Source organism: Olea europaea, unplaced genomic scaffold (assembly GCF_002742605.1).
Source record: "Olea europaea var. sylvestris unplaced genomic scaffold, O_europaea_v1 scaffold1133, whole genome shotgun sequence".
NCBI classification, from domain to species: domain Eukaryota; kingdom Viridiplantae; phylum Streptophyta; class Magnoliopsida; order Lamiales; family Oleaceae; genus Olea; species Olea europaea.
The window spans coordinates 167,497-180,662 of NW_019228713.1; the positions used below are offsets into that span (position 1 = coordinate 167,497).

Sequence of the window (13,166 nt, forward strand, 5' to 3'; positions counted from 1 at the left end):
CAAAAACTGACGAGAAATGCCTGAAAATTAGGCTGCTTCTAGAACATGGTCTACATACCGGGCCCGAAAACATCCCAGAAATGCCTGAAAGTCAGGCTGCATCCTTGTCGTAGCCATGTATTGTCCCGAATTTCGCCCACACACTGTGTCCCAAAAACTACCCAAAATGCCTAGGAACGTGCCTGCACCCCTGACATGGCCTACACACCGTACTTCCTTCATTTGGTTGAAAATCTGCTTATTTCCCTAACGTGGACGGAACGCGTCCCGAACATTGCCTACACACCGTGCCCACAAACTACCTAGAAATGCTTGAAAATCAGGCTACGTCCCTGTTATGGCCAGGACACATCACGGACATGGCCTACACACCGTGCCTCTGAAACTACCTTGAAATGCCTGGAAATTAGGCTGCATCCCTGTTGTGGTCAGGACGCACCCTGGACAAGGCCTGCACACCGTAGCTAGAAACCACCCAGAAATGCCTAAAAATCAACCTTCATCCCTGCCATGGTCTGAACACGTCCCGGACAAGGTCTGTACACCGTGTCCCAAAAACTACCCAAAAATGCCTGAAAGTATGGCTGCATCCTGGACATGTCCTACACACCGTGCCCACAAACTGCCTAGAAATGCCTGAAAATCTGGTTGCATCTCTGCTACGGCCAGGACGTACCCCGAATATGGCCTGGACGCCGTGTCCCCGCAACTGCCTAGAAATACCTGAAATCCGACTGTGTCCCTGCCGCTTCCTCGACATAGCCTACACACCGTGTCCTAGAAACTGCCTAGAAATGACTTGAAATTAGGCTATATCCCTGTCACGGCCAAGACGCATCCCCAACATGGCCTGCACAGCGTGGCTAGAAATTGCCTACCTGCCATGGCCTGGACGCTTTCCAAACATGGCCTGCACACTGTGTCCCAAAAATTGCCTAGAAATGCCAAAAAGTTGCCTGCACCCTAGAAATGTCTTGTACACCATGCCCACAAACGGCCTAGAAATGCCTAAAAATCAGGTTGCATCCCTGCCGTGGCCAGAATGCGTTATGGACATGGCCCAAATAATTTTAATTAAGGTGTGGGGGATGTAGAACCCCAAATAATTCTAGACACCTTAGTGGCACTAAGACATGAATATTGAATGACTAAAGTATACTTCAGATTTTTAGTCTCATTTGAGACCCATTTTCGACATAAGAAACACTCGATTTGGAAAATGATACTAAATAAAAGTTGTATCTCTTTGAGTTAGCTTTCCAACGTACTTTGAACTATCTCAATCGGATATCGGGAGAATAAGTTATGATAGAAATACTAAAGGCTGTGCAGTGTCAACTGGACTACAACCGATCGACCGAAACTGCCTGAAATGAAAAATTCTCGTTTTTCTCTAGAATTTAAATATTTATTTTCCTAAATTATTTTCTCAAAGGGCCACCCATGTTTTTGGCAATAAAAACCCCACTAAATTAAACATTTAACCTCAAACTTAAATGGCACCTATGTTTTCTCTCTTAAATGAAATTTGACCCTTCATTTGCTTTAAGTTATAGGATATTTACCTATTAATAGAGACCTCATTTCACTCATTTTTTCTCACACCAAAAGCAAGAACTTTTACATACCAAAGAAAGAGTTTCCAAGAGAGAAAAAGAGAGGGAGGAAAACTATTTTTCCTAGAAGTTTAAGAAGTGTTTTCAAGCATCAATTCTCAACGGTTTTCAAATATCCAAGGAGTGCATTTCTTTCAACATCCAAGTTTCATTGAAGTTTTCAATCCATGTTTTCAAAGTTTCAAAAGCATCAATCAAGGTAGGTAGAGGTGCAATGTGTTTAATCGTGTTAAGTTATAAGTTTCGATACATGTTAATGTTTGTATGTCAAATGGTACGGCATATCCCTCCATGTTAATGGTTGTATGTCAAATGGTACTTCGATACGGCATACCCCTCTATGTTGAAGAAATGTTCGTATGTCAAATGGTGCCCTCGGGTATGGCATACCCCTTCATGTCAAATGGTGCCTCAGGGTACGGCATATACGAAAAGTTATAAAGTTAATGTTTTGAAATGTATAGCTTGATCAAGAATGCACCTATGACACCTATTGAGTTTTTCAACTCACGGGTTTAATCCCATCTCTACAGATTGAAGGAATTTTACCTCGAGCATGGATGGAGGAGAAGATGGAGAGTGATGCAACGAGCCCATGGAAATTCGGTGAATAAGTGATTTAGATTTATTTTTATGAAATGTTTTCCAATGTTATTTCTTTAAAGTTTTGAATAACGCAGAATGCGAGAACAAGTTATGTTTTCTTCAAATAAATTACATTTTGTTGTTTGAAAAATGATTCAGTGTTTTTGTTTAAAGTATTTGAAGTATTGCTATTTACATTATTATCTGAAGATGTAAGCTTCCGCTAAAACGTATACACTTGTCACTAAACCACCGGTTAAGCTAAGTAAAGTAAGTAGCGTTCCGGTCCACTAGAGGTCGGGGTGTTACAGCGTGGTATCAGAGCAAAGTTTAGCCGGTTCTGTAGACCAAGTATGTTTTTTTTAAAAACAAAAGGAAAATGAAAAGTTTAAGGTATTCCATGGCGTCGTGCATCCATCCATCAATCTCATCCTATGGCCCAGGTATGTTCATGTTTAAAGTTAAAGATTATGTTTATGTTATGATGCTTTGATATGATTTAGAGGTGTGTTATTTAAAGATATGTAATGGACTTGGGCAAAAGCTAAGGGCTTAAAGGGAATTGCATGATATGAAAGTTTAAATATTTGCATGTTTTCTTTAAGCAAAGAAAAAGTATGATGTATGTGAAAATGCAATAGATATGACTCATAGAACGGCTAGGGCATATAGAGGAGCATTGAACCGTAGAATTGCAATTCATTCCTATGAAAACTATGTAACTGATCCAATCTGACCGCTTAACAAACATGTGTATGACATCTATGAGAGATGCATGACGGTGGTTAATGCTGGTATGGAGATCATGCATATTGAGGCCATAAATAACCTTATACACTCCCTCCCACCTCAATGGGGAGATATGGGAGTCACGGTTAGAGATGAAATGTTAGAAGGCAACCCAAACCTGTTCGAGTTTGAGAGGTATTGCCATGCCCTGATTGATTTGTAGGATGATGTAATCTATGATGAGCCTGAGGAGGAACCTTTGGCTGAGGAAGAAGATCCCGAAGAAGAACCCGAGGATGATTTAGAGAATGATCCTGAGCCTGAGCCACAGGTTGGGATGGACATAGAGTTCAGACTTGAGGCGGAAGACTCCTCCAAAGATGAAGCTCCACCAAAGAAGAACCGTAGAACTTATAAGGATTAGATTTAAATCCTTGTAATAGCTTCCCATATGTCAAGAAATAAAACACTATCTTCTTTGCTTTAGTATTCGAAGAATGAAACTAATAAGAACCATATGTTTTGTTTAAAGGAAATGGCCCGCGCAAACCAAAACTTGATAAGAGACCTCCTCCGAGCGGTTCAAGACCTAGGTAGGCAAAATCCGAACTAAGCTCAACCCCTACCACTAAATCCTAATGTTCCAAACCATGCTACAGTGGTCCAGCAATTTCGAAGGCACAAGCCCCCTACCTTCAACGGAGTAGCTGATCCACTTACAGTCAAGGAGTGGCTTCGTAAGTTGGAGCGTATATTCCGATTGATAGGGTACACGGATGCTCAGAAAGTCCAGTGTACTGAGTTCATGTTCTCCGATGATGCAAGTCACTGGTGGGACTCGATGTCAAGGACAAGGACCCCTGAGTAACAAGCAAAATTGACTTGGGAGCAATTCAAAGGAGAAGTAATGGACAAGTACTTTCCCCAGTCCTTGAGGGATCACAAAGAAAGTGAATTCCTCCAACTCAAGCAAAAAGACTATGTCCCTGACTGAGTATGAGAGAAGTTTGATCAACTTTCAAGGTATGCTCCACATCTAGTGGATACGGAAGATAAGAAGGTACGAAGGTTTGAACAAGGGCTGAACTTGGATATAAGCATGATAATTATGTCCCATCGCTTTACCACATACCGTGAAATGCTGCAAAGAGCTCATGCTATTTGGTACCAGAAGACTAGCACCGGTGTTGTTTGTAAAGAAGAAATATGGAACCATGAGGATGTGCATAGATTATAGGGAGATAAATCGATTAACCATCAAGAATAAGTACCCACTCTCGAGGATCGAAGATCTATTAGATCAACTGAAAGGAGCTAAGGTATTTTCCAAGATCGACTTACGATTGGGATACCATCAACTGAAAGTAGAGACAAAGGATATACCTAAGACAACTTTTAGAACTCGATATGGATGCTACGAGTTTACGGTGATGCCATTTGGGCTAACCAATGCACCTCCAGTGTTCATGGACCTGATGAATTGAGTGTTTCATCAATACTTGGATAAGTTTGTCATAGTCTTCATTGATGACATTTTGATATATTCCAAGAGTAAGGAGCAACATGAAGAGCATTTGAGAATAGCCTTAGAGGTATTACACAAGGAGAAGCTGTATGCCAAATTCAAGAAGTGCGAGTTTTGGCTTGAACGAGTTGGATTTCTTAGACATGTAGTTACTGCCCAAGGGATTGAAGTAGATCCAGCAAAAGTAGAATCAGTAACCAACTGGAAAGCACCAACAAATGCTGGCGAGGTATGGAGTTTTCTAGGATTGGCTGGATATTATAGGAGATTCATAGAAGGATTCTCCAAAATAGCTGGACCAATGACGCAGCTTACAAGGAAGGGAGTAAAATTCCAATGGACAGAAAAATGCGAACAAAGTTTCCAAGAACTTAAGTAGAAGTTGATATCAGCACCTGTATTAACAATACCTAAAGGTACGGAAGGGTTTGATATATACAGCGACGCATCCAAGCGAGGATTGGGATGTATACTAACGCAGAATGGAAAAGTGATAGCCTATGCTTCAAGACAATTGAAGAAACATGAGCAGAACTACCCGACCCATGATTGAGAACTTGCAATGGTAGTACACGCTTTGAAGATATGGCGACACTACTCGTATGGACGGAAGTTTGACAGCTACACAGATCACAAAAGTCTCAAGTATTTCTTCACACAGAAGGAATTGATTATGCGAGAAAGACGATGGTTGGAATTGGTGAACGATTACGACTGCACTATTCACTACCATCGGGGTAAGGCTAATGTTGTGGCCGACGCTCTAAGTAGAAAATCAATGGGACAATTGATGTCACTACCCACCTCTCAAGTGGAGTTAGTCAATGACTTGGAAAAGTTGCAGATCGAAGTGGTTACCACACCAGGAGAAGTCACTACTCGCCTAGCAGCTTTAATAATTCGACCTACTCTTAGAGATCGAATTATAGAAGCACAAAATAAAGACTCATTTTTATAGAAGATTAAGAATGAAGTTGGTACCGATAAGAAAAAGGACTTTGGAATAACTGAGGATCAGGCACTGATATTTAGAGAAAGAATTTGCGTGCCTAAGGATGAAGCCTTGAGAAACGAGATATTAAAATAAGCTCATTCCACCCCGTACACCGCACATCCCGGTGGTACGAAAATGTATCGAGATCTTCGAGATACATTTTGGTGGAGAAATATGAAAAGAAGTATAGGGCTGTACGTACAAAAGTGCATGGTATGTCAACAGGTTAAGGCTAAACACCAAAAACCAGCTGGATTGTTAAATCCACTAGATATACCTGAATGAAAATGGGAAAATATCACGATGGACTTTGTGGTTGGATTCCCGAAGTCAGCAAGAGGAAATAATGCTATATGGGTAGTAGTGGATCGACTAACGAAGTCAGCTCATTTTCTTCCAGTGAAAATGACATTCAATTTAGACCAATTGGCACAGTTGTACATTAAAGAAGTTGTGAGATTACACGGTGTACCTGTATCCATTGTGTCTGACAGAGACCCAAGGTTCACGTCCAAATTTTGGAAGGAGCTATGGGAACGAAGCTAAACTTTAGTACAATATATCACCCTTGGTCCGATGGTCAGTCTGAAAGGACCATACAAACTTTGGAAGATATGCTGAGAACATGTGTTTTGGATCTCGGAGGTAATTGGGAGTCATACTTACCTCTAGTATAATTCGCTTATAATAACAGTTTCCAAGCAATTATTGGAATGGCACCATACGAAAAGTAATAAAGTTAATGTTTTGAAATGTATAGCTTGATCACGAATGCACCTATGACACCTATTGAGTTTTTCAACTCACGGGTTTAATCACATCTCTACAGATTGAAGGAATTCTACCTCGGGCATGGATGGAGGAGAAGATGGAGAGTGATACAACGAGCCCATGGAAATCCGGTGAATAAGTGATTTGGATTTATTTTTATAAAATGTTTTCCAATGTTATTTCTTTAAAGTTTTGAATAACGCAGAATGCGAGAATAAGTTATGTTTTCTTCAACTAAATTACGTTTTGTTGTTTGAAAAATGATTCAGTGTTTTTGTCTAAAGTATTTGAAGTATTGTTATTTAAATTATTATCTGAAGATGTAAGCTTTCGCTAAAACATATACACTTGTTACTAAACCACCGGTTAAGCTAAGTAAAGTAAGTAGCGTTCCGGTCCACTAGGGGTCAGGACGTTACAATGCTTTTCGAACATAGCCTTCACACCGTGCCCAAAAAATGTCGAGAAATACCAAAAGATTTGGCTGCATCTCTGCTTTGGCACGAACGCATCCCGAACATGGTCTACACATCGTATCTCAAAAACTACCTAGAAATGCCAAAAAATCAGGCTGCGTCCTGGTCATGTCCTGTTCACCATGTCCCAAAAACTGCCTAGAAATCCTTGAAAATCAGGCTGTGTCCCTACCATGGCCAGGACGCGTCCCGAACATAGCCTGCACACCATGTCCAAAAACTATCTAGAAATGCCTGAAAATCAGTCTGCGTCCCTACTGTGGCCAGGACGCGTCCCTGACATGGCCCACACATCATGTCCCAAAAACTGCCTTGAAATACCTGAAAATCAAGCTGCGTCCCTGCCGCGTCCTAGACTTGGCATGCACACCATATCTAAGAAACTTCCTAGAATGCTTGCGAACGAGCCTTCGTCCCTGACTTGGTTGGCACACCGTGTTGCCTTTGTGTGCCTGAAAATCTGCTTGCGTCCCGTCATGGCCAAGACAAATTCCGGACATGGCCTGCACACCATGTTCCATAAACTGACTAGAAATGCCTAAAAATCAGGTCGCGTCCCTATCGTGTCTTTGACATCGTTTGCACACCGTGTCCTAGAAACTGCTTAGAAATGCTTAGAACCCAGGCTGTGTCCCTGCTGTAGCCAAGAAACGTCCAGAAAATGGCCTGTATACCATGCCCAAAAATGCCTGAAAAATCAGGCCACGTCCCTGTCATGGCCTGGACGCGTATCGGACATGGCCTGCACATCATGTCCCAGAAACTTCCTAGAAATGCCTAAAAATCGGGCTGCATCCCTAGCGCGTCCTTGACATGGCTTGCACACCGTGTCCCAAAAATTGCATAGAAATGTCAGGAAATCAGGCTACATCCCTGCCGAGGCCAAGATGCATCCCGAACTTGCCTTGCACACCGTGTCCCAGAAACTGCCTAGAAATGCCTGAAAATCAAGCTTTATCCCTGTCACGTCAAGGGCAAGGCTTGCACATCGTGCCCCAAAAATTGCCTAGAAATGCTGGGAAATCAGGCTGCGTCCCTACCTCAACCAGGACGTGTCCCGAACATAGCCTGCACACCTTGCCTAGAAATGCCTGAAAATCAATCTACATCCCTGCCGTGGCCCTAATGCATCCCAGAAATGGCCTACACACCGCGTCCCAGAAATTGCCTAGAAATACCTGAAAGTCAACCTGCATCCCGGACATGTTTTGCTACCGTGCCCACAAACTACCTAGAAATGCTTGAAAATCAAGTCGCGTCCTTGCGGTGGCTAGGACATGTCTCGAACATGGCCTATACATCATGTCCCAGAAACTACCTAGAAATGCCTAAAAATTAGGCTGCGTCCTTGTTGCATCCTGGACATGGCCTGCACACCGTGTCCTAGAAACTGCCTAGAAATTCCTGAAAATCAGGCTGTTTCTCTTCTACGGCCAGGATGTCTCCTGGACATGGCCTGTACACCGTGTCCCAAAAATGCCTGGGAATGTGCCTATGTCCTTGACATGGCCTGTACACCATGCTACCTTTGTGTGCCTAAAAATCATCCTGCGTCCTCGTCGCAACCACGACGCGTCCTGGACGTGGCCTACACACCGTGTGCCATAAACTACCTAGAAATGCCTGGAAATCTGCTCGCATCCTCGGAAGTGGTCTACGCACCGTGTCCCAGAAATGCCCCCAAATGTGTCAGCGTCCCTAACATGGCCTGCACACCTTGTCCCCGAAACTGCCTACAAATGCCTGAAAACATGTCCTCATCCCTGACATGGCCTGCACATCGTGTGCTTGAAGGTGCCAAAAAATGTGCATGCGTCACTGCCACTGCCAGGACACGGCATTGCCTTCATGTCACATGACGAGCAAAAGTATGCCTCGCGATGCTTTATCGATGGATGGTTGTCGAGAACATAAAATGATCGCTCAATAGAAGTTAATCGTTCTAATTTAATAAATATTATGATTTCTCAGCCCTTTGATAGCTACTCTCGTCACTTGAGTTTTTTCTCAGAAGTCTATTAGAGGGGGGAGAAGGTACATGAAAGGGAACAAGCAGCATGTGCAATCTATCGTAGGCAGCGTCTCTGCAAACTTCGGAGCCTTGGGGACCGGCACGCCGGCCCGGGCAAGTTTCCCATCCGACGATGACTGCTACTGCAATAGGTCGATAGCCATGACGACTCATGGAAGTTTTGTATTTGGCTAAGAATTATCAAAATTACTGCAAATATTATCATATATGGATAGTAGGATATCGAACACTTGACAAGAAGGTCATGTTTGTGAAAACAATTTGACCTCGAGACCACCCTAACCGTGCATCATATATATATTAGTTTGAAAAACACTAGAAATTGTCTCAAAAATAATATAAATACTAAAACTATACAAATGGAAGCATTTATAGTTTATCCAATTGTAACCCGAATAAGATTACCATACTGGGCTAAACCGCAAAGCTGAGCTGTCCTACCTTGCACAACTCGGGTGGGTAGCTGGCATGGCGTTTCTTCTTATGTTTTCTATTATAACCTACATGACGTCCACCATACTAATTGAAAATTATCACTCCCCCGATTAACCCATCAATGGCAAAAAAAAAACTACACTTATATGGAAGTTATTGAGTTTCATTTAGGTAACGCTTGCTTGGGAAATTTGATGCATATTTGTTGAGATAAATTTTAAAAACTTGTAATTTCCTAATAATTTGTACTTCATAGGAGGTAGGAAAGCTCAACTTTGTGGATTAGCCCAGTATGGTAATCTCATCAGGGTTATAATTGGATACACTATACATGCTTCCATTTGTATAGTGTGAGATTTATATTATTTTTGAGACAATTTCTCGTGTTTTTCAAACTAATATATGTATGATATATCATTAGGGCGATCTCAAGGTCAAATTGTTTCCACAAACACGGCCATCTTATCAAGTGTTCGATATCCTACTATCCATATATGATAATATTTGCAGCAATTCGGATAATTTTTGGCAAAATACAAAACCTCCATGCGAAGTACTGGCTATCGATCTATTGCAGCAGCAGTCATATCCTACACTTATTCTTCTATTGGCATTGGCATTGACGGGTTAACCAGGAGAGCAATAACTGTCGACCAGTATGGTGGACATCATGTAGGTTATGATGGAAAACACGAGAAGAAATGCCACGCCAGCTACCCATCGTGTCCTAGAAATCGCCGGGTGTGCCTACGATGGGCATCGATATGAACTACGTGCTACCTACATATGCCAGCACCCTTCACATGGACGGGACTCGGTGCTATCTTCATGTGTCCGCATCTCGTGCTACCTTCATGTGCATGAAAATATGCCTTCGTGTACCTACGTCCTTGACATGGCTTGCATACCATGCTACCTTCGTGTGCCTAAAAATCTATCTTTGTCCCTGTCGTGGCTAGGATGCGTCCCGAACATGGCCTGCACACCGTGTGCTAGAACCTGCCTAGAAATGCTTGAAAATTAGGCTGCATCCCTGTAGCATCCTCGACATTGCCTACAAATCGTGTCCCAAAAATTACCTAAAAATGCCTAGAAATCAGGCTATGTCCTTGCCGCGGCCAGGATGCATCGCAAACATAGCCTGCATATTGTGCCCAAAAACTACCCAAAAATGTGTAAAAATTAGGTTGCATCCCTGCCGTGGCCTGGAAGTATCCCAGACAAGGCTAGCACACCGTGTCTCAGAAACTCCCCGAAAATGCCTAAAAATCAAGCTGCATCCCTTCCGTGTCCTGGACATGGCCTGCACATCGTGTCCCAGAAACTACCTAGAAATGTTTGGAAATTAGGCTGCATCCCTATTATGACCCAAACGAATCCCAGACAAGGCTTGTACTCTGTACCCAGACATACCCTCCACACCGTGCCTAGAAATGCCTGAAAATCAGGTTGTGTCCTTGTCGCGGCCATGACATATCTCAATCATGGCCTGCACACCGTGTCCCAAAAACTACCTAGAGCATCCCGGGCAGGACTTGCACACCGTATCCCATAAACTGCCTAGAAATGCCTGAAAATCATGCTGTGTCCCTGTCGCATCCTGGACATGGCCTACACACCGTGTACTAGAAACTGCCTAGAAATGCCTGAAAATTAGGCTATGTCATGGACATGTCTTGCACACCGTATCCTAGAAACTACCTAGAAATGCCTGAAAATCAGGCTGCGTCCTGATCGTGACTTGGATGCTTCACGGACATGGCATGCACTCCATGCCCAAAAACTACCCAGAAATGCCTAAAAATTAGGCTACGTCCCTGCCTTAGCCCAAACGCATCCCGAACATGCCCTGCACACTGTATCCTAGAAACTACCTAGAAATGCCTGAAAATTAGGTTGCGTACTGGACATGACCTGGTTCACCTTGTCCCAGAAATTGCCTGGAAAATCCTAAAAATCTGGCTGCATCCCTGTCACGACCAGGACACATCTCGGACATGGCCCGTACATCGTGCCCACAAACTACTTAGAAATGCCTAAAAATCAGGTTGCGTCCCTACTGTGGCCAGGACACGTCATGGGCATGGCCTGAACATTGTTTCCCAAAAACTAATTCGAAATGCCTGAAAATAAAGCTGCCTCTCCACCACGTAATGGACATGGGCTGCACACGATGTCATAGAAATTGCCTAGAAAAGCCTGAAAATCAGGCTGCTTCTCTATCGTGACTAGGATGCATCCCGGACATGACCTGCACACCGTGTCCCAAAAACTGCCCAAAATGCCTGGCAACGTGCCTACGTCCCTAACATGGCCGGCAAATCGTGCTACCTTCACGTGCCTGAAAATCTGCCTACGTCCTTACCATGGTAAGGAGGCATCTCGGATATGACCTGCCCAACATTCACCAGAAATGTCGAGAAATGCCTAAAAATTAGGTCGAGCCCCCTATCGCGTCACGGACATGACCTGCATACTGTCCCAGAAATTGCCTAAAATGCTTGGAAAATAGGCGTGACCCTGTCGCGGTCAGGACGTGTCCTGGACAAGGCCTACACACCGTGCCCAGACATGTGTTGCACATCATGCCCAGAAACTGTCGAGAAATGCCTGAAAATCAGGCTATTTCCATGTTGAGGCCCGAACACGTCCCTGATATGGCCTACACACCGTGTCCCAAAAATTGCCTAGAAATGCCTGGAAATCATGCTGCGTCCCTACCGTGTCCTGGACATGGCCTGTACACCGTGTCCCAGAAACTGCCTAGAAATGGTAGGAAGGACGTGTCCTAGACTCTTCCCGAACATGGCCTACACTTCCTATCCAGAAACTGCCCAAAAATTCCTATAAGTCAAGCTACGACCCTGCCTTGGCCCAGACACATCCTGAACATGTCCTACACACCGTGTTCTAGAAACTACCTAGAAATGAGTGAAAATCATCCTGCATCCTGGACATGTCCTGTTTACCGTGTCCCATAAATTGCCCAGAAATTCCATAAAACTTGGCTGCATCCCTACCGCATCCAGGACACGTCCTGAACATGACTTGCACATCGCACCCACAAACTGCCTAGAAATGCCTGAAAATCAGGCTACGTCACTGACGTGGCCAGGACGCGTCCCGAACATGGCCTGCACATCACATCCTAGAAACTACCTAGAAATACTTGATAATCAGGCTGTGTCCCTACCGTGTCCTGGACATGGTCTACACACCGTGTCCTAAAAATTGCCTAGAAAAGCTTTGAAATTAGGTTACTTCCCTACCGCGACCAGGACGTATCCCTAACATGGCCTGGCAAAGTGCCTGTGTCCCTAACATGGCCAGCAAATCGTCCTACCTTCGTGTGCCTGAAAATCTGCATGCGTCCCAGTCATGGCCAGAACATATCCCAAATAGGACCTGCACACCATGTACCAGAAATGTTGAGAAATACATGGAAATTAGGCAGCGTCCCTACCGCGTCATGGACATGGCGTGCACACCGTGTCCTAGAAACTGCCTATAAAAGCCTGGAAAATAGGCTACGACCTTACCACGGCCAGGATGTGACCCGAACAAGGCCTGCATACCGTACCCAGACATGCCTTGCACACCGTACACAGAAACTTCCCAAAAATGCCTAAAAATCAGGCTGTGGCCTGTCGTGGCCCGGACGCATCCCGAACATGGCCTGTACACCGTGTCCCAGAAATTACATTGAAATGCCAAAAAATCAGGCTGTGACCCTGCCACGTCTTAGACATGGCCTGCTTACAATGTCTAAGAGACTCCCTAGAAATGCCAGAAAATTAGGCTGCATCACGGATATGTCATGCACACCGTGTCCCATAAACAGCCTAGAAATGCTTGAAAATCAGGCTGCATCTTGGACATGGCCTACACACCATGTCCCAAAAACTGCCTAGAATTGCCTAGAAATCATGCTGTGTCCGGGACGCAACCAGGACTCTTCCCAAACATGCCCTGCACTTTGTACCCAGAAACTACCCAGAAATGC

At 44.0% G+C, this 13,166-nt stretch overlaps 1 pseudogene; it reads left to right on the forward strand.

Annotated features, from left to right (window-relative positions):
• Positions 1 to 8,134: 8,134 nt before the first annotated feature.
• Positions 8,135 to 9,931, forward strand: LOC111373442 (annotated as a pseudogene).
• The last annotated feature ends 3,235 nt before the right edge of the window (positions 9,932 to 13,166 follow it).